This window comes from Cryptomeria japonica, chromosome 4 (genome assembly GCF_030272615.1).
Source record: "Cryptomeria japonica chromosome 4, Sugi_1.0, whole genome shotgun sequence".
In the NCBI taxonomy this organism is placed as follows: domain Eukaryota; kingdom Viridiplantae; phylum Streptophyta; class Pinopsida; order Cupressales; family Cupressaceae; genus Cryptomeria; species Cryptomeria japonica.
In genome coordinates this window covers 681186891-681206723 of record NC_081408.1, presented here as the reverse complement: position 1 = coordinate 681206723, position 19833 = coordinate 681186891, and positions in this window count along the sequence as shown.

Below are 19833 nucleotides of genomic sequence, written 5' to 3'. Positions count from 1 at the left end.
GTGAACCTTTGGAGGATTCTATCAACAACATGCACCTTCGTAGGTTTTACACATAGCTCTTCAGAATATCCTAATTTAAAAATACAAAAAAATCAAAAAATTCAAAAATACAAAAAATAAAAAATAAAAAAATAAAAAAATTGTTACTTGATGAAAACCTGGCAAACAGGTGCCTTATGACACGAAAAACATTGAAAAATCAAAAAAAGTAAAGAGAAATAATTTCGTCCAACGGTGAAAACCACTTCGGTGGCGCCCTGGGCAAGTACCATGGTGAAAACTAGGTCACCAGCGCCATGCGTAGAGACATTGCTCCTCCCTCCTTCAGGATTCACTTTCATCCTTTCACTTTGCACACACTCACAACCTATTCGTTCATAATAAACTTACCCATTCCCATCATGGCTTGTTATTGATCTACCCAAGATTGGTTAGCCATTCATAATAAACCTCCCTTTTCACCTCCCTTTCCATCCATAATAAATCAAATCCTATCTGTGGCTAAGGAAAATCCTACGTCTAGTGATGGGTGTGGAATTGAGAGCATCACATGTTTCGAGGAGTACAATTTCTTCTAGCTTCCTTCAGTCTATCCGCGCACAATCCACAATAAAGCAACATTTGCATCACAGATCCACAATAAATTTTCATCTTCTCCACAATAAAGTATCAGTTTCATGGATTCAGTTAGTTTCAGATGAGACACAATAGCAACAATGGGCTTCAACAAATCAAATCTTTCAACAGACTCAGACAACATATGGTTCAGTGCTATCTAGCCTTTTTGTGAAAGTAAACATTGTGACCACAATCAAATAAGACTTATACAAGTGACAAGAGACACTAAATTTGAGGACTACAGTGGATGTTGGTGTCAAGTCTTGGTTTTCTTTTGATTTTATCTTTTGGTGACATATCTTTTATCTTTTCCAGGATGTCTCTGACTAGAGATTTTATCTCTAGGATGTCTTTGACTAGAAAGGCGAGGATGGGGTATCATCACCTATTTGTATTTGCTGTCTGTGGATTGTCTCTTAGTAATGCTATGACTTATCCAAGGATATGAGGACACTATGAGTCTAGTATGAACTGGGGCATTCTTTGTTTGTGACTATCTTATCTCCATGCAAATAGGTACAATGACTTTCTGGGTTGAACATATGCCTCGATTGTCATAACCTACTTGCCATTATAAAGCTCAATGATGATAACACACAAGAAGCTCTTTCACTTTCATATCTTCTGTCTTCCATCCCCCTTTCTTGATTGACTTCCATCATCCTTCTTGAGTCTGCATAGCCTGCTATCACATGACTGAGTATAATGACACACCAAAAACATTTGCATTTCATGTAGTTGCACTTGCATTACCACATATAAGCATTTCATACATACATATAGATATCACAACTGCATCACATCCTGCACACAACACCTGTTAGCACATTTTACATTTGCATTATAATATTCATCTACATTACATACATTCACATTTGCATCATGCATACACATATAAAACATAAAAGAACAAAAATATATACATTACATCATGTACATATTTGCATCCATATCATAAGCATCACATAGAAACATACATCACATAGGTACACATGCATATAGCTGCCACAAAAATGAATCATCTCATATATATATATAAAGTGCCATGATACAATGATGTCAAAATCATGTGGCTACAAGCACTCGTAGGTGTCTACATCATCATACAAAAATGGTACAATACTGATACATAGGGAGGCCTCTACGGCTATGATGAACTCCCTCCCTCGGAGCTGCTTGGCCTCGACAAAATCTGAGCCCCCGAAGGACCCGCCCCAGGATCATCCCTCCTGTCCCCTCTATCTGGTGGTGGTGGAGGACCCATAACCCCACCACTAGACGCCTGTCTCCTCTAGCTCCCTCCCATAGCTGTCATTGTCCACGATGGTCTATGGAAGCTCCTCGCCCGCTGATCAGCTAGCACTGCACCATAATAGTGATCCCACTAGTAACTGATCTCCTCCCTTGCTCGCAGAACATAGGCATATCCGGCCCCTGTGTCCTCTGTCGCTTGCTTCCCAGCCCTCAGTGCTGAATGGCCTGATCCCACTCTCACTCAGTATCTCTGAGCCACCTCCTGAGCCTATCCCTCCCTCTCTCCAGCTTTTGGATTTCATCTACCTGTCCCTGGTAGATCTCCCTCAGCTTTGTCAACTCATCCTCCTCTACCTCAGCCCCCGGTGGCTCTGCCTATGGCTCCTCCTATATGGGTGCTTGCCCCTATGCCTGTACCTGTACTGTTGCCTGTCCCTGTATCTGTCCCTGTCACTGTACCTACACCTGTCTGGGACCCTGTGCTGCTGGCACCTGTAGCGGTAATCAACTCCGACCCCTCACCACCCGAGCCTGCCTGTCCTCTCCACCCTCCCTCCACGGTGCCACCCTCCTCTCTCCAACTGCCCCCCTCCTCCTCCATCGGCCTCTGCCTCCATCATCTCTGTCATCATCCCCATCCCCACCACCATCTCCATCTAGTAGCTCTCCTAGATCCGTCAGGCGTGGGAATGGATGCTCGGACCAGTATGCTGTGTATTCGGCATCCATGTCGGCATCCTCAATCTGTGGCCACATGTCCCAGGGTAGGGGCATCATCTCTACTAGCTGTGTAACAACCTGATCATATGATAATAAAGGCCCAAACTGCGCCTGATCTCTGACAGACTGTGCATACATGCCTGAACCTCGTGTTATCCACTGGATCCTGCTGAACTGCCTGCCCACCCTGTCCACTAACTGCCTCTCCAGCACATAGGGCATCTACCCAATCAGATACCTGCTCCGAAAGGTGTAGGGCAGCTCTACTGCATCATCCTCCCACTGCTCACATCCTAGGTATGGCCTCCATATGACCACATCAATGTCATCAATCACCCGTCGCCAATGCTCTAACTTTCCAATCCGTGGCTGCAAAGTGATCATGTTGTATAAGTGAACAAAACTATGTCCGTGACCTCTACCTCTGAAGTGTATCGGTCTTGTCACTGGCATATGCTCATAGGCCCACACTTGTAACAATGTCACCCCGCAGCCCAATCCCACTAATCCGTGGTATACAAACTGATGCAGCTCATAGTAGAGGTGTGTCAGCACATACAGTCCCCAAGCATATCTGGTGTGCTGTGTCACCAGTGTCCCCAGTGCACCTCCCCAGCCCACAACCAACCTTCATGTCGCTCTATCAAGACATAAGAATCCACTAATCGCTCCTCCTATCACTGCTGGCAGCGCTAATCCTGTAGCTGTCATAGTGTCCCACGCCACATGTCCAGCCCTCATCTCCAGTCCTGGATCCTGGAACACTCATCTCAGGGCCTCCCTGTCTCCATCTCGATCGTACAGAATCAACTCCCTGTCAATCGGTATCCACAAAATCCTATATACATCCTCGAGGCTAACTGTCATCTCCCCCATTGGCAAATGAAATGTACAAGTCTCAGAGTGCCATCTCCCCGCCAGTGCAGTTAGTAGTCCCATGTTCGCCCGAAACTTAGGCACATACAGCGCATGTCTCAATCCCATAGCCTTGATCGCAGCTCACTCCTCGGCTATCAGCTCAGGTCACAATCTTTGAGTCAATGGGAATCTCTCCCGTGACTCCAACATAGGCAAATACTTTTGTAGTCAAGCAAATCAATCATGTCAGTCATCGTGGCATTCACTGTTCATCACAAAATGCTACTTTTTATCTAAATGCATGTGACATTCTATCCTAGTGACACTCATTGTTCATTACAAAGTGTTGCTATTGATCCTAGTGGTACGCCCTGTTCATCACAAAGTACTACGTGTTATGCACTCCCTGTTCATCACAAAGTGTTGCTCACATTTATTCTCCTTGTTCATCACAAAGTGCTGCTCTTTTTAGTACTCCCCGTTCATCACAAAGTACTATATCTTGGTACTCACTGTTCATCACAAAGTGCCTTGATCTATCCTAGTCTTCCCTAGAGGACTTGCTTGAGTGTATCCTCTTAGCAACTTATCCAATCGACAGCGTATGTTCATCACAAAACTGTCGATTTGACCTAGAAGACACAAATTCACTTTTTTTTGGACACAAAAGCACTTTCTTGACATAAATGCGCTTGAAGACTGCACAGACGCACCTAAAAAACACAGACATGCCTATGCTCTGCATAGACGTGCCTAGGTGACATAGATGTGCCTTCTTGGCATAGACGTACCTATACATCACAGATGCGGTCGCATTCAGCACAGACATGCCTGACACAAACATAGACGCGCCTCTCGAGCATAGACGTGCCTGGCACCAACGCAGACATGCCTGGATGTTTTTGGACATTTTTTGGACCCTATTCTAAGTGCATTTATTGCCCTATCTACCATGCATTAATGACAACAATAAATGCATCAAAGTACGAGGAGGTTTGGTGGTACTTACCGGCTCTCCTACCTCTGCTGGCCTCTGGAATCGGCGAATGCGGTCGAATCTGTGAACGAAGGCCATCACTGCTGACTGCTACTGCTCTCTTTTCACTCTACACTCTGCTCTTGTGGATGTGTAGATGACAATGAAGATGTATTTTCCCTCGTGGTCTATCTTATAGACTGCCCTAGCCCTCGTTTCCCGAGTTAGTCTTTGTTATCCCGTGACTTTGTCACTTTATCTGGTCAGTCCATTCTAGCCTTTCTTTCTTATCGAGAGATTGTCTGTTATCTTTCCAGACATATTCATCCAATCTCTCGAGGGGGCATATCATTCCCATCTTGGGGCAACTCTGTATCAGTTCATCTTATCTTCTTTGAAACAACGCGACAAGCCGCATTGTCTCAAAGAGGGGCAAAATGTAGACACCTAAAATTGTCCAGTCTAATTAAATAAATATTTTATTTATTTAATTATCTAAGCTTAATTCTTCTATTAATTAAATAAATCTTTATTTATTTAATTAATTCATTTATCCTCTTCTAGCCTTATTTCTCATTTAAATAAATACATTTATTTATTTAAATTATCCTTTTCCTAAATTAAATAAATATCTTATTTATTTAATTGATCCCACTTCTTCTATTAATTAAATAGATCTTTATTTATTTAATTAATTCATTAACCTTTTCTACCCATGACACATGTCATTCATCTCTTAATTCATACACTACCTACCCCTCTTATTATTTTATTATTTCTTTTACCTACCCTCTAATCATAGCCGACCTCCTTTTACACCTCTCAATCTTATCCCTCTATTTCATATAGTGTCTTCTATATAAGGAGATGCTTCCTTCATTATCAACACTAATCAATCATCTTAATGACTTGACTACACTACGATCCTACTTGCAACCACATTCCGTTCTTTGTTGAGCTCTTGTACACATAAAATCTAAGAGCAAATATATCAAGCAAGATCAATGGAGATAGGAAGAATGGAGATCCAAACCCTATTGGACATGTGATGGTATAATCTTTGTGATTTCGTTTGATTTGCATTGTCTTAGGTAATCTTCATATGTTATGGTGGATCTTTGGTGTTGTTAGGCTAGGGTTTTGCGGTTGAATTCATTTAGCCTTTCAATATCGTTATTATTGTTATCCATTTTCACCATATACAGTTACGTTCGAAGATTATGATGGAGGCTAGGTAAGATTTGGTAATGATGCACCATGTCTGGTAAAAGGTAAAGGATCTATAACACTTTTTGACAATGCAAGATGCAATGATGTTTATTGGGTTGAAGGTTTGAAATATAATTTGTTGAGTGTAGCACAACTAAACAACACAGGTTACTGAATAGAATTTCAGAAAGGAATTGTCAAAGTTCATGACAAGCATGGAAAGTTAGCTACTATCGGGACACAAACAAAAGGTAACACATTTCACCTTGACTCAACTCGGAACAAGTGTTTGTATGCAAAGATAGATTATACCTTGTTATGGCATAAAAGGTTTTGTCATTTAAATTTTGATAATATGATCAAGATAAGCAAGAAGCATCCAGTAAGAAGTCTACCGAGTTTGGAAAAGCCTAAGAATGCTATGTGTCGAGGATGCTAGATGGGTAAAATGACAAGATCAAGCTTTACAAACAGAGGAGGAGAGTTCACATCTGATGAGTTCAACTTATTCTGCAATGATCATGGTATAAAAAGACAAGTCTCTGGACCAAGAACTCCACAACAAAATGGAATTACTAAGAGAAGAAATAGATCTATTGTGGATTGTGCCAGAACCCTGATGATTGAAAATAAAGTGCCACAAACATTTTGGAGAGAAGTAATAAGCACAGTAGTTTACACCCTGAACCAAGTACAACTGAAGAAAGGAACTTTGAAGACACCATATGAGATCTGTTATGACAAGAAACCTAATGTAAGTTACTTCAAAATCTTTGGAAGTAGATGCTATGTTCACAAAGATGATAGAAATGGAAAGTTTGATCAGAAAAGTGAAGAAGGAACATTTCTAGGTTATTCTTCTAGAAGCAAAGCATTTAAATGTCTGATCAAATCATCTAACAAAATAGTAGAAAGTGCAAATGTGAAAATTGATGAATTTGCAGAAAGAAATGATGAAAGAAATTACAAGGAACCAGAAGATTATGATAAATTTGTCTGTTCAACCGACAAGTCTTACCGAGAGAACTATTGAAGGAAATGAAGAGAATATCCGGTTACCGAGTGATGAAGAAGATCATACAAAGCCTACCAAGCCTGTATTAGCCAAGTATGTCAGAAGACATCATGCATCAAGTCAGATTATAGGAGATAAGGATGATCCAATAATGACAAGGAACAAACTAAGACAAAACACATGTCTGATATCTGAATTTGAACCAAGAATAGAGAGGCATTTAACAGTGAAGATTGGATAAATGCTATGATAGAAGAGATTGATCAAATCAAGAAGAATGACACATGGACACTGGTCCCAAGACCGAAGGACAAAAATGTAATCGGTACAAAGTGGATTTTCATAAACAAGCTGAATGAAAAAGGCGAGGTCATTCGAAATAAAGCAAGATTAGTTTGCAAAGGTTATGCCCAAGAAGAAGGCATTGATTATGGTGAGACTTTTCCACCTGTGGCAAGACTTAAATGAGTAAGAACATTGTTGGCATATGCTACTTACAAGAATTTAAAGGTATATCAAATGGATGTCAAATCTGCATTTTTGAATGGTATATTAGAAGAAGAAGTTTTTATTGAACAACCAGAAGGATTTGTTGAAGACAAGAATAATGATCAGGTATGTAAATTGAACAAAGCTTTATATGGTTTGAAACAAGCACCTAGAGCATGGTATGAAAGATTGCACTCTTATCTGATCAAGATTGGTTTTATAAGAACAAGTGAAAATAGTAATATGTACATGAAGAATGATGAAAATGGAATACTGATCTCAACCATATTTGTTGATGATATTATATTTTGTGGAAATGACTCTCTATGCAAGAACTTTGGAAATGAAATGAGCAAAGAATTTGAGATGTCATTAATCGGTGAGATAAAGTATTTTATAGGTTTACAAATACTACAAATGAAAGATGAGATTTTCATTACTCAATCCAAGTACATAAAGGAAATCTTGAAGAAATTTGGAATGGAGGATTCAAAACCAATAAGTACTCCTATGACTACCAACTGTAAACTATCAAAGAATTATGAATCTGCATTTGTTGATAGACACTTTACCGATCTATGATTGGAAAGCTACAATATGTTGTTCACAGTAGGCCAGACATAGCACATGCAGTACGTATAGTTGCAAGATTCTCTGCAAATCCTAAGGAAACACACATGACAACAATCAAGAGAATTTTTAGATACTTGAAAGGCACTGAAGATTATGGCTTAGTATATCAGAAAGGAAATGATTTTGATTTAAAAGTTTATACTGATGCTGATTGGGCAGGCAAAATTGATGATAGAAAAAGCACAAGTGGAGGAGCTTTCTTTTTAGGAGAAAGATTAGTGAGTTGGCTTAGCAAGAAACAAGGATGTGTTTCACAGTCAACAACAGAAGCTGAATACGTTGCTGCAGCATTGAATTGTACCAACATAGCATGGATCAAACAACTGTTGGAAGGTATAAATGAGCAAGTTACCGAGCCTGTAACTATATTCTGTGACAATACTAGTGCCATTAACATTTCAAAGAATCCTGTTATGCACTCTAAGACAAAGCACATCTCTATCAAATATCATTATCTTAGAGAAGAAGCTCAAGAGAAGAAAGTGGTGTTGGAATATGTTAGCACAAAGGAACAAATAGCAAATATCTTCACCAAACCACTACCAAGGGACACTTTTGAGTATCTCAGAAGTAAGTTAGGGGTCCTACCCCTATCTTCCACTCACTGACTGAGTTCGGTGAAAGCATCAATTCGATGAATCTATAGAATATTATGTGTGGATTGATGTTGATTTACACACTTTAGGGTGTTTTCTAAAGGTGTGCAAGAAACAATAATAGGGAAAAAGAATTGAAGACAAAATGCTCTAACCGAGACTGAGTTGACACATAACAGTAGGAAATCAATTCATATAGGAAGAAATTATGCTTTAGTTCTTTACTTTTTGGCATTGTTGTCAAAGGGGGAGAAGACTAATGTATGGGGGAGAAGACTAATGATAGGGGGAGAGCATTTCAGCATTTCAACAATCTGAATCCGAATCAATTAGGTCAAATCAATTGGTTTTGCCATCAATGCCAAAGAGGGAGATTGTTGGCATTATAATAGACAAAGGGAGATTGTTGGCATTCCAATTACAATAAGAGATTGTTGGCATTTCTATAAGGATATTGAGAAGGTTGTTGATGATTATGGATATAACTGATTAAGGATGTTTACTGTCTTAATATTATTATTTTATCATTGATGTCAAGAAATTGATTTTCTAATTTAGTATGATGTTGCCATATCTTAAGAAGTATGATTTGATGAGTATAAAGATGTCGGTAGAAGACACAGAAAGAATGTGATGAATAAGTGGAGGATTAAGTTATTCAATGGGCAACTATTACTGAGTTAGACAATGATGAGATCATGATATTTAGATTGTTTTGATATCCTACATATGTTGTTGATTGTAAGGTTAATACTATACTATGTTACCGAGTAAGGAACCTAGTCGGTAAACCCTAAGGAACCTAGTCAGTAAACCCTAAGGTTATCACTATCGGTTAATGAAGGTATAATGTCTACCAAGTGAAGTTTAGTATTTACTGAGTTGCAACTGAGTAATAACAAAATGCATTGAATGAATAAAAGCATTATTTAATGAAGGAAGCTGATGAGCTGAAATTGATTAAATGATTGGTATGTTGTGAATGAAGTTTGTTAAAGAATCTATGGCAAAGGAAAATCGGCAGGAAGATCTACAACTCAGATTGAACAGCAATACCCTAGCACAAGTTCCAAGGCGGAGTAAAACATTTTCAGATCGAAGGATACATTGAACTTGGTCAAGTTTTAAGATCTGATGACTATGATTCATCATGGGAAATGTGATCAAGGAGATTAAGTGGTTGGCAAATTGTTTATAAATAAGGAACTGTTGATAAACAATATATGCGGGCAAGTGTATGCGCAGGGATGCTACATAGTGATTATTGAGCACAGAAGCTTGAAGACCTATTTGAATAACAGAGTATAGAGCCCAGCAGATGGACAAGATAAGTCCTATTGTATTGAGCAAATAAGAATTTGCTTTAGCATTTTTAGATGTGAAGTTGCAGATAGATTTTTATTACTGTTATTTTGTGAAATGATAGAAAATCTCTTAATCGAGTGGACTTAATAGTCTTATTTGTAAAATACTCTAGCAAGGTGACATTCTGATTGAGTGTTTGAAATCCTTTAACAAGGTCACTTCTAACAAGGTGAAGATCCTAATAGATCTGAGGGAAATCCCTTAACCGGGTCACATCTAGCAATGTGTTTGTAATCTTTAATAGGATTTTCTTTTAAAAAAGCATACTCTAGAAGAGTATATTTCTTAGTGGGTCCGAAATCCCACAGTGGTTTTTCTCTATTTGGGTTTCCACGTTAAATTTGATGTTATGAGTGTTATGATGTTTATATGCTTTTGAGTCTGCATGTTTAGCAGTTTTGGTTATATTATTGAAGTATGTTACCGAGGTTGAATCTATTGATTTTATGGAAGATTAAGTTTGTATGATTCACCCCCCCCTCTCATCTTGTTAGCTTGGCATCTGTACTTAACATTAAGTATTATGACTATCAGGCTATTAGGTGATGCTATCAAGATCTTGCGAAGCTAATGAAGATTTTCCTTGAGCAAATTTTAAGCAATCAGATGTTAATCTTAAATAATCAGGTTGTAACATAATAGTAACAACAATAAAAACATAAAACAAGACACACCAATATCCTAGGAAAACCTCCCTCTCGGAGGTGAAAAGTCCAACCACAAAGTACAATATGTATTATCTTAAATGTAGGCAATTACAAGGCAAGTGTGCTTATCTCAGATTGATGTTCAACCATCAAGATAGCAGATCTGAATTCCTCTTTATATGATAATGGAGATTGTAGCCCTTCTCATCAGTATCAAATTCGCTCAAGGTAATCTTCATTAGCTTCACAAGACCTTGACCTATTAAGATGTTATTGCTTCATTGCCTTTATCATATGCTACATGCCCAATTACATAATTGCTCAAAATACATATTGGACTTGCACTATCTACAAGTTACATCACACAATTAGGGTCAGACCAAATTACAAGTTACATTTATAGGGATTGTCATATCCACAAGTTACATTATATATAGGTCTTGCCCAAGCAAGACATAATTACAAGTTACATGTATTTGGGCCCAGCCCTAAGTTCGATTTACATAATAGATAATACATGTGTATTTTAATTGTCAATGACAATATTAAAATATAATAGATAGGTATCCGAACTAGCTATTATTTCAACAACATGAGGAGAGGAAAGAGGAGGATGTAAACATTTATTTTGACATTGACTAATATGTAAATATTTATAAACTTTATAGTTATGATGTTGTTATTATGTTATATATTTTAAAGTTTGAAAGTTGAAACTTGAAACTATGAGTATGGTCATTGATTATGATTCATGAATGATAAAATTTCAAATTTTGAGTGTTTGAAGATCATATGACGTGTATTGTTTGAATTATGGCTCTTATTTTCTCTAAATGCATTAATTTCTTTTTGTTTTTTTGTAAACTACGGTTTTCTTTGTAGTCGAGTTTTTTTGCCAAGTCATGAGTCTGAGACCTATTTTGGGCTGCCAAGTCCACAACAAGTCCGAGTTTTTAAACTTTGGTGCATAAAATGAAAGCAAAGAAATTTTAAACTCGTAATGATAAGCATCATAACAATATATAAGACCATAGACACAAAAAATGCTAGTGTGACCATTTTTGTTGTTTACATCTTTGCAAGTGTTGTCTATTATTGTTGTTTGTGTTTAGTGTCACTACAACAACCATTTTGTAGTAGAGTTTTTGGATTGCCTTGTGAACAAATGGTTTTGTTTGTTAATATTCTCTATCATGGATCACCTATCATAACATAACTTGCTAGCCAATGAAATCCATGATGTAACATGAATCACCCAATATTACACAACTTGTTAGCTAGTACTATTCACGTTTCTTCTATTTTCTCTTATCATATGACTAATAGTAAGCATCTCCTTAGTAGACCTAGAAGTCATATCTCTTCTCCCGTGGCAGAGTGTTCAAGTAGAATTGTTGGGACTAGGAGGTGCAGATCAACTAGATCCTCCACTTGTCGGATGTAGACAAAATGAATGTTTTTTGGATTAGGATGGTACACATAATCTACTATCAAAAGGCTGTCAAAAATTCTTGGGACTAGGAGGTGTGAAATGGCCTACTCTTATGCTTTTCATGCCATCAAAATTTGAGTTTTATTATCATCATTTAATTTTCCAAATTCTTCACATGTAACTCCTGAATCAATTTCCTACACACAAAATGATGAAAAATAGGTTTGTTGATGGGGGCTTTCCTAGGTCAAACCTCGGGTTGTGAGTTAAGCTTGAAGTATAATGTTTTCCTTTTGAGGGAAAGGATAGATCTAATTTAAAAATGCTTAAAATTTAACATGATACCTTGATGAATCTTTCTTGAATCCTCACACAAGGTTTTAGGATGTCATGTAGAATGGTGTACTTTAACTTGAATTCTCCTTCAATGCTTGATGAATATTTGATTGCTTGTTCACTTGGAATTGAATTAATTTTATAATTAAGAGATCACTTGAATTGTAGGTAAACCCCTTCAAATGATAGGGTAGGCTTCCTTTTATACCTAATATATGTCTTGAAAGCATTTTATCTTGATGGCTTTAAATTAAAGTACTTTCTCTTCTATTTAGTATTGGTGGAGCAGAGGTTGCATTGCATCAACCTAGGATACATATTTCCATAGACACAACACAAGTTAAATGTATCCCAGGTTGATGCAAAGCAACCTCTACTCTAGAGATCACCAAAAAATAGAGAAAGAACTTTAATTTAATGTCATCAGGATAAAAGGCTTTCAAGACATATAAATGGTATGCAACTGTATCTATTTGGAATGCATTACCCAAACAACACAATCAATCAGTCACCTTTGGAAATAAAGTGGTATGATGAAATATTTGGGCATAAAATAAATGAAATGCACTCCATACTACTGCTGCACAATATTTTGGTTGATGATATTTTAAAATAGTAAAGGAAGGTGTATGGAATTGGCCTACTCTTCTTCTCTTCATGCCATCAAAATTTGAGTTTGATTGTCATCATTTACTTTGCCAAATTCTTCACACGTAACTCCTGAATCAATTTCCTACACACAAAATGATGAAAATAGGTTTGTTGATGGGGGATTTCCTAGGTCAAATAGGTTTGAATATACCTTGAAGTGTGCAATATGGAAGGTTTGTATTCTTAATCTCCTGCCCATTTCTTAATTTAAAAGATGATATCTTTATTAAATATCTCCTCTATTTTTGGAGGTAGACATCTTTAGGAAAATATCTCTTCCTCCCTCTTTAAAATGATCCCTTTATATCTAATCTAAAAATGCTTAAAATTGAACATGATACCTTGATGAATCTTTCTTGAATCCTCACACAAGGTTTTAGGATGTCATGCAGATTGCTGATCATGAATGTTGTGCTTTAACTTGAATTCTCCTTCAATGCTTGATGAATGCTTGATTGATTGTTCACTTGGAATTGAATTGATTTTATAATTAAGTGATCACTTGAATTGTAGGTAGACCCCTTCAAATGACAGGGTAGGCTTCCTTTTATATCTAATCATACATAAAGTGTTTGAATTTTTTCTCACACATGAGGCAATAAATGAGGGGTCATATTTTGGGTCCCAATCACGAGTCTTGTCAATTTAGGATGTGACATTCTAAAGTGGGCATCAATGTCTCAAGATCAGATGGACCTTAAGTGATTGTCTCCCTTGCATATGATTTGTTTGGGTGATAAACTTCACCATTCTACTCACAAGAATTTGATTAAGTCTCAAATATAGGGATCATAACTTATTAATGATGCAGTGAAAGTCCTTCATGAAGGACTTCTAGAAGTATTTTTGGATGAGTCTTTGTCAAGTGCAAAGAAAATAAAATTGATGCTTAATGGATTTAAGGAACATTCTTTCAAATTGGAAGCCAAATTTTTGAAGGATGTAGAGAAGAAAGTGGAAGAGAAAAGACTAGAAGTTTTGGTGATTATATGTGCAACAACACATCCAACTACAAGAAAGCATAATTTTTTTTTTAGAAAAGTGTAAAGGATGTAGTGGTGGCATACATGTTTTAAAGGCAATGGCCTAAATATACTAAGGATATTATTAAGGGTCACATAGATATTATAGCATCACAAATTGTACAACTATCCACTACTATAGACATGAAGAATGATGCAGAAGGAAACATAAGGCTTCAAATAGAAAACTTGTACATGCAACTAAATCCATCGACTAATCAGGATAACAAAATTAAGAAATAGTTTGATCATCTGAGAGATGTTGTAGACTTGCAACTCACCAGCTACTTAGTTTTTGCGGGTAAGAATTTTTTTTGTTTTGGTTATGGTTGTGGTGTTTGTAGGGAGACATTTACAAATTTATATCTATTTTCACTATTTAATGATTCATGGGTTTGTAATGGTAATTTAATGTTCTTTCATATTTTTGTATAGATTCTTTATAATAGCCTATTATAGTGATTTGTTCTATTATGGATAATGGTGTGGGTCAGGTGGCTTTGTCGTCATTGCATGAGTTCTACTTTTAAAAATTACATGAAACATTTTTAATTTATTTGATTTTGTTATTTTAAAAAAAGTTTATCAATGATGTTTCCTCTCTCCAAGAATTGGATCTAGGATCTTTCCGTCAGATAATATGTAACATCCAATGACTAAATATTTTCTTTAAAAATGCTTATTTTATTTAATTATCATCTAAGTGTGAATTAAAATTTATATCTGTGTGGAAGTAGAACATACAAGCTGAAGACTCATGTGCAAGTAAATTTCATAGAAGAAAGCAAGCAGGCATTATCTTGAATGACATGGAAACAAGCTCATCAGTTGCCTAGAAGAGAGCAATTGGAGAAAAGAAGAGGAAAGAGTTAAAGGGTGATAAATACATAGGGAGTATGCAATACAAACAAACAATGTCTGGAGTGTGTGATGTGACGTCTCTAATTTATGTTCGGAGAGACTAATTGGTTTTGGAATTCCTAGGAAACCTATTGGGCCACGCTCAGAGGAAATCAATGTGTTCATGCAAGGGCCACCTTTTTTCTATTATGAGAATGATGCTTTTGCACCGAAGGATATTGGGAAGACAATATCTGAAAATTTATATAGTGTGGAACCAGAGTTGGGGGATTCGAAGTACTTTTTGACTTCCAGGAGACCAAGAGGTTATGTACACAACCTCCCAATAGAAGGGCGATTTCAAGCATTACCTCTCCCCCCCATGACTATTCAGGAAGCACTTTCTCAGACAAAGGACTATTGGCCTCCATGGGATCAAAGAAAAAAATTGGATTGCTAGACTATAGGCGATGTGGTGGTGTCCTTTGTGAAGAACTCTGCACTATAATTGAAAATTCATGAGGGAAACTGCAAGATAGTGAACATAAATACATTCTTGAAAAGTGAAAAGAATGGAACTTGGTTTGGGTGGGGCTAGGTTAGGTGGATCCTCTAGAGGTTGATGAGATAGAAATAATATTACGATTTGAAAAAGATCACACTCATGGAACTTTGTGTGCGACTGATCGATTGCGTTGTTTGGGTAATGCATTCCAAATAGATATAGTTGCATACCATTTATCTATCTTGAGTAAAGCCTTTTATGGTGATGGCATTAAATTAAAGTAGTTTCTCTTCTATCTGGTATTGGTGGAGCAGAGGTTGCATTGCATCGACCTAGGATACATATTTCTGCAAATACAACACAAGTTAAATTTATCCCAGGTCGATGCAAAGCAACCTCTGCTCCAGAGATCACCAGAAAATAGAGAAAGAACTTTAATTTAATGCCATCAAGATAAAAGGATTTAATCAAGACAGATAAATGGTATGCAACTATATCTATTTGGAATGCATTACCCAAACAACACAATCAATCAGTCGCACACAAAGTTCCATGAGTGTGATCTTTTTCAAATCCTAATATGATTTCTATCTCATCAACCTCTAGAGGAGCCACCTGACCTAGCCCCACCCAAACCAAGATCCATTCTTCCCACTTTTCAAGAATGTATTTCTATTCACTATCTTGCAGTTTCACTTGTGAATTTTCAATTATAGTGCAAAGTTCTTCACGAAGGACACCACCACATCATCTACAGTCTATGCTTCAATTTTTTTTCTTTGATTCCATGGAGGCCAATAGTCCTTTGTCTGAGGAAGTGCTGCCTAAATAGTGATGGGGGGGAGAGGTAATGCTTGAAATCTCCCTTCTATTGGGAGATTGTGTACATAACCTCTTGGTCTTTTGGAAGCTGAAAAGTACTTTGAGTCCACCAACTCTGGTTCCACACTAAAGAAATTTTCAGATATTGCCTTCCAAATATCCTTGGGTACAAAATCATCATTCTCATAATAGAAAAAAGGTGCTCCTTGCATGAACACATTGATTTTCTCCAAGCATGGCCCAATAGGTTTCCCAGGAACTCCAAAACCAGTTAGTCCCTCCAGACATAAATTAGAGACGTCACATCACACACTCTAGACATTGTTTGTTTGTAATGCATACTCTCTATGTATTTATCACCTTTTAACACTTTCCTCTGCTTTTCTCCAACTGCTCTCTTCTAGGTAGTTGATGATCTTGTTTCCATGTCATTCAAGATAATGCTTGCTTGCTTTCTTTTACAAAATTTACTTGCACATGAGTCTTCAGCTTGTATGTTCCGCTTCTGCACAGATATAAATTTTAATTCACACTTAGATGATAATTAAATAAAATAAGCATTTGTAAAGAAAATATTTAGTCATTGGATGTTACATATTATCTGACGGAAAGATCCTAGACAATTCTTGGAGAAAGGAAACATCATTGATAATCTTTTTTTACAAATAACACTAAATCAAATAAATAAAAAATGTTTTATGCAATTTTTAAAAGTAGAACTCATTCAATGCTTTCATCCATTGATGACAAAGTTGTCTAACCCACATCATCTGATACTGTCAGAATTTTGATGACAACTAAATAAAAATCTGACAAGGATGTTGTATATCCGACGTCACTTCCATGTCGGACAGACGTCGAGGAGGAAACATAGCATCCGTCGGAATTCCAACCATAATTTGTCAGGGGAGCAAATATAGTCACCATTGGAAGAGTTCATAACGTTGTCGGACGTCTGACGCAAATGGCATTGTCAGGAAGACCGACGACGAGTTTTCGACGCTTAAGTTGGTCAGAAGTTTGACATGGTATCATCAGACTTTTGACAAATAGCCGTTAGAAATTAGGCCCAAATGTACTAGTGACACATACGGTTCTTACTAGAGATATGAAGTTTGCCATGAGGAGTTTTCATGGAAACTGGTGCTTGGCTGCCCTGAAGTAGTGAGTGTCGAGGGTGGAGCCAGTGGGGTCAAGCATCTAAATATCCACTCTGAATAGCGTAGCCTCAGGGGAAACCCCATGTGAGACTCAACAATTATTGTCTCGGCCTACCATAGGATTTGTGCTTGCTTTTGCATTTTTTTTCAAACATTGTGTCTTTTATGTCTATAGCATGCTCAACATGGTTGAAAACTTGAAAAAAAAATCATCATCTGGAAATGAGCAAAAATCTGACAACTTGTTGGAAAATTTGAAAAATCCTTGTAACAGAGTCAGAACAATGCTTTTGTTGCACAGAACCACGCATTTTTTGTGAAAAATGGTGCATTTAAACAACAGTACATCGCTTTTATGTCATAGGTTCACGTATTTGATCAACAAATTAGTGCTTTTAAACATATAACCAGGCTTTTGTAACACAATTTTTCTCTTTTAGTATCACATAGCAGTGCTTTCAAGCAACAGAATAACACATTTGTCCCATAAGTTATCTCTTTTGACAAAAAGGTTAGCCAAACCTTTTCTTGCATCTGAGACAGAGGGCATTTCTGCATATCAGACCAAAATTTCAAAACTAGTTTCAGATACCCTTTTCAAGTAGAGTTGTCTTTAAACTATCACAGACCTTCAAACTAGTCTGATAATCATGCTTTATCAATCAAATAGGCTAAATCCAAAGGCTTAATAAGCACACAATTCACAACAAGTTAAGTGGTTCAACCATCTTAAGTGCAAAAAAATCAACATCATTATCAATTTCTCATCAAGTTATATTGAATCCTCTATCACAAAACTTGATCATATCCACCTTTTGTTCATTATCTTGGATATATCATTCCTATTTTGAACCTAGGTTATATCAAAATCAGAATTGCACTCACACTAGAATCAAGCAAACTTGTAAACCATCATATGCTTATATGACTTTTAAATATCACCTTAAGAAAAGAAAACCTAGTTATAAGGCTACTTAGAAGAGGATAAGATTCTTGTATATCAATCTCAAGATCTTTTTAAAACATAGGACATTCCTACACTATTTACGTGGTTACGAAACAAAATTTGGTGAAGAACTTTTGCAAGCATGTGCCTTTCAACAAAAAAACACTTTGTCACAATGCATCAATAACAGTGGTAAAATCAACAAATCTTATCTTCCTAAACCAATAATCACTTATTGAGTTATATTTAGAAGGCCAAAAACTTGAGAAGTTTTTGAATCAATCACATGCCAGTTTGGACTAGAGCTCAATACGAGCAATTCAGAAAACAACAAAAACAAATGGAAGAAGATAATTCAATGTTTCAAACTTTTGGATACACAGATATTGATGAAGAAGCGGTCAATAACATCATTAGAGACCTTGAACAAGATTTTAAATTTGACAAACTAATGGAAAAATTATTGGAGAAATACAAGGAAAAATACCTTCTAATGTTGGCAAAATCAGGAGCTAAATTGCCACAAGACTTTAATGTAGAAAGTTTGAAACAAGATGCAGAGACGAGTAACAATCAAAACATAGATGATCCAAATAATGAGGATGTAAATAGAGTAAATCATCAGGAAACAAGAGGAGATAAAAAAAGAAAAGAGCATGATGATACAAGAAGAGAGAGTGGTGATAGAAGAACTTATGAGGATACAAGGAAAACCCGTATGGATAATCCTTTGTTAACTCTCGCTCAACAAATGCATACCTTACAACAACAAATATAGGATATGCAGAATGCGATGAGTTCCAAGAAATATTCATTGGAGGACATCTGTCCATATTCTTTTGAAAAAAGTTTAAGCATGATACCATTCCCACAACATTGTGAAATCCCTAAATATGATAAATGCAATGGGAAATATGATCCTCGAGATCACATCAGGGAATTTTGCACTATGAGTATGGAATTTGCACATGATGAAACTTACCTAATACATCTATTCCCCGAGAGTTTAAATGGACAATCAATGGAATGGTTTCAAGACTACCATTTGGAATTAAATCTTCTGAAGAAATTGTGAACATATTTATCTCACAATACTCCTACAATGTAAGAAATGAGATAACAATGCTAGATTTATGTAATGTCAATTAAAAGAATGGTGAATCTTTTATGATCTTTTTATAATGATGGAAACAAATGTTCAATAGATATTCAAGAGATGTATCTGATCAAGAGAAAATGGACATATTCATTGACAACCTTATCAGTGAAATGAGTTACCGTCTTAAAATGCAATGTCCTTCTTTTGCTAAGATGATTGGAAATGGTCTAAATATAGAAGATGCAAAGGTAAAGAAAGGAGAGTTAAAAATTTATAACAATTCCTTCAATAACAATGACAAACCTAAATTTTGTTCAAAGAATAGGAATTTTACCAATGGAGGAAATGACGACAGTAATGCCACCAAACAACAACCAATCTTCAACTTATCAAGTCAAATACCAAGAAATAACAATCAAGAGAATTGTAAATCCAAGTCTTTTTTCTCCAATCCTCTCAGGAAATTCACAAACATTGGAGAACCCTTGGAATCAGCTTTGAAAACTCTTCTTGCAAATAAATTGATTACTTTACTAGAAGTAAGAAATTATGAACCTCAAATAAAACCTAATTGGTGGAATGACAATCATTTTTTTAATTACCACAGAAACAAAGGACACCAAACTAATGATTGTCAAAG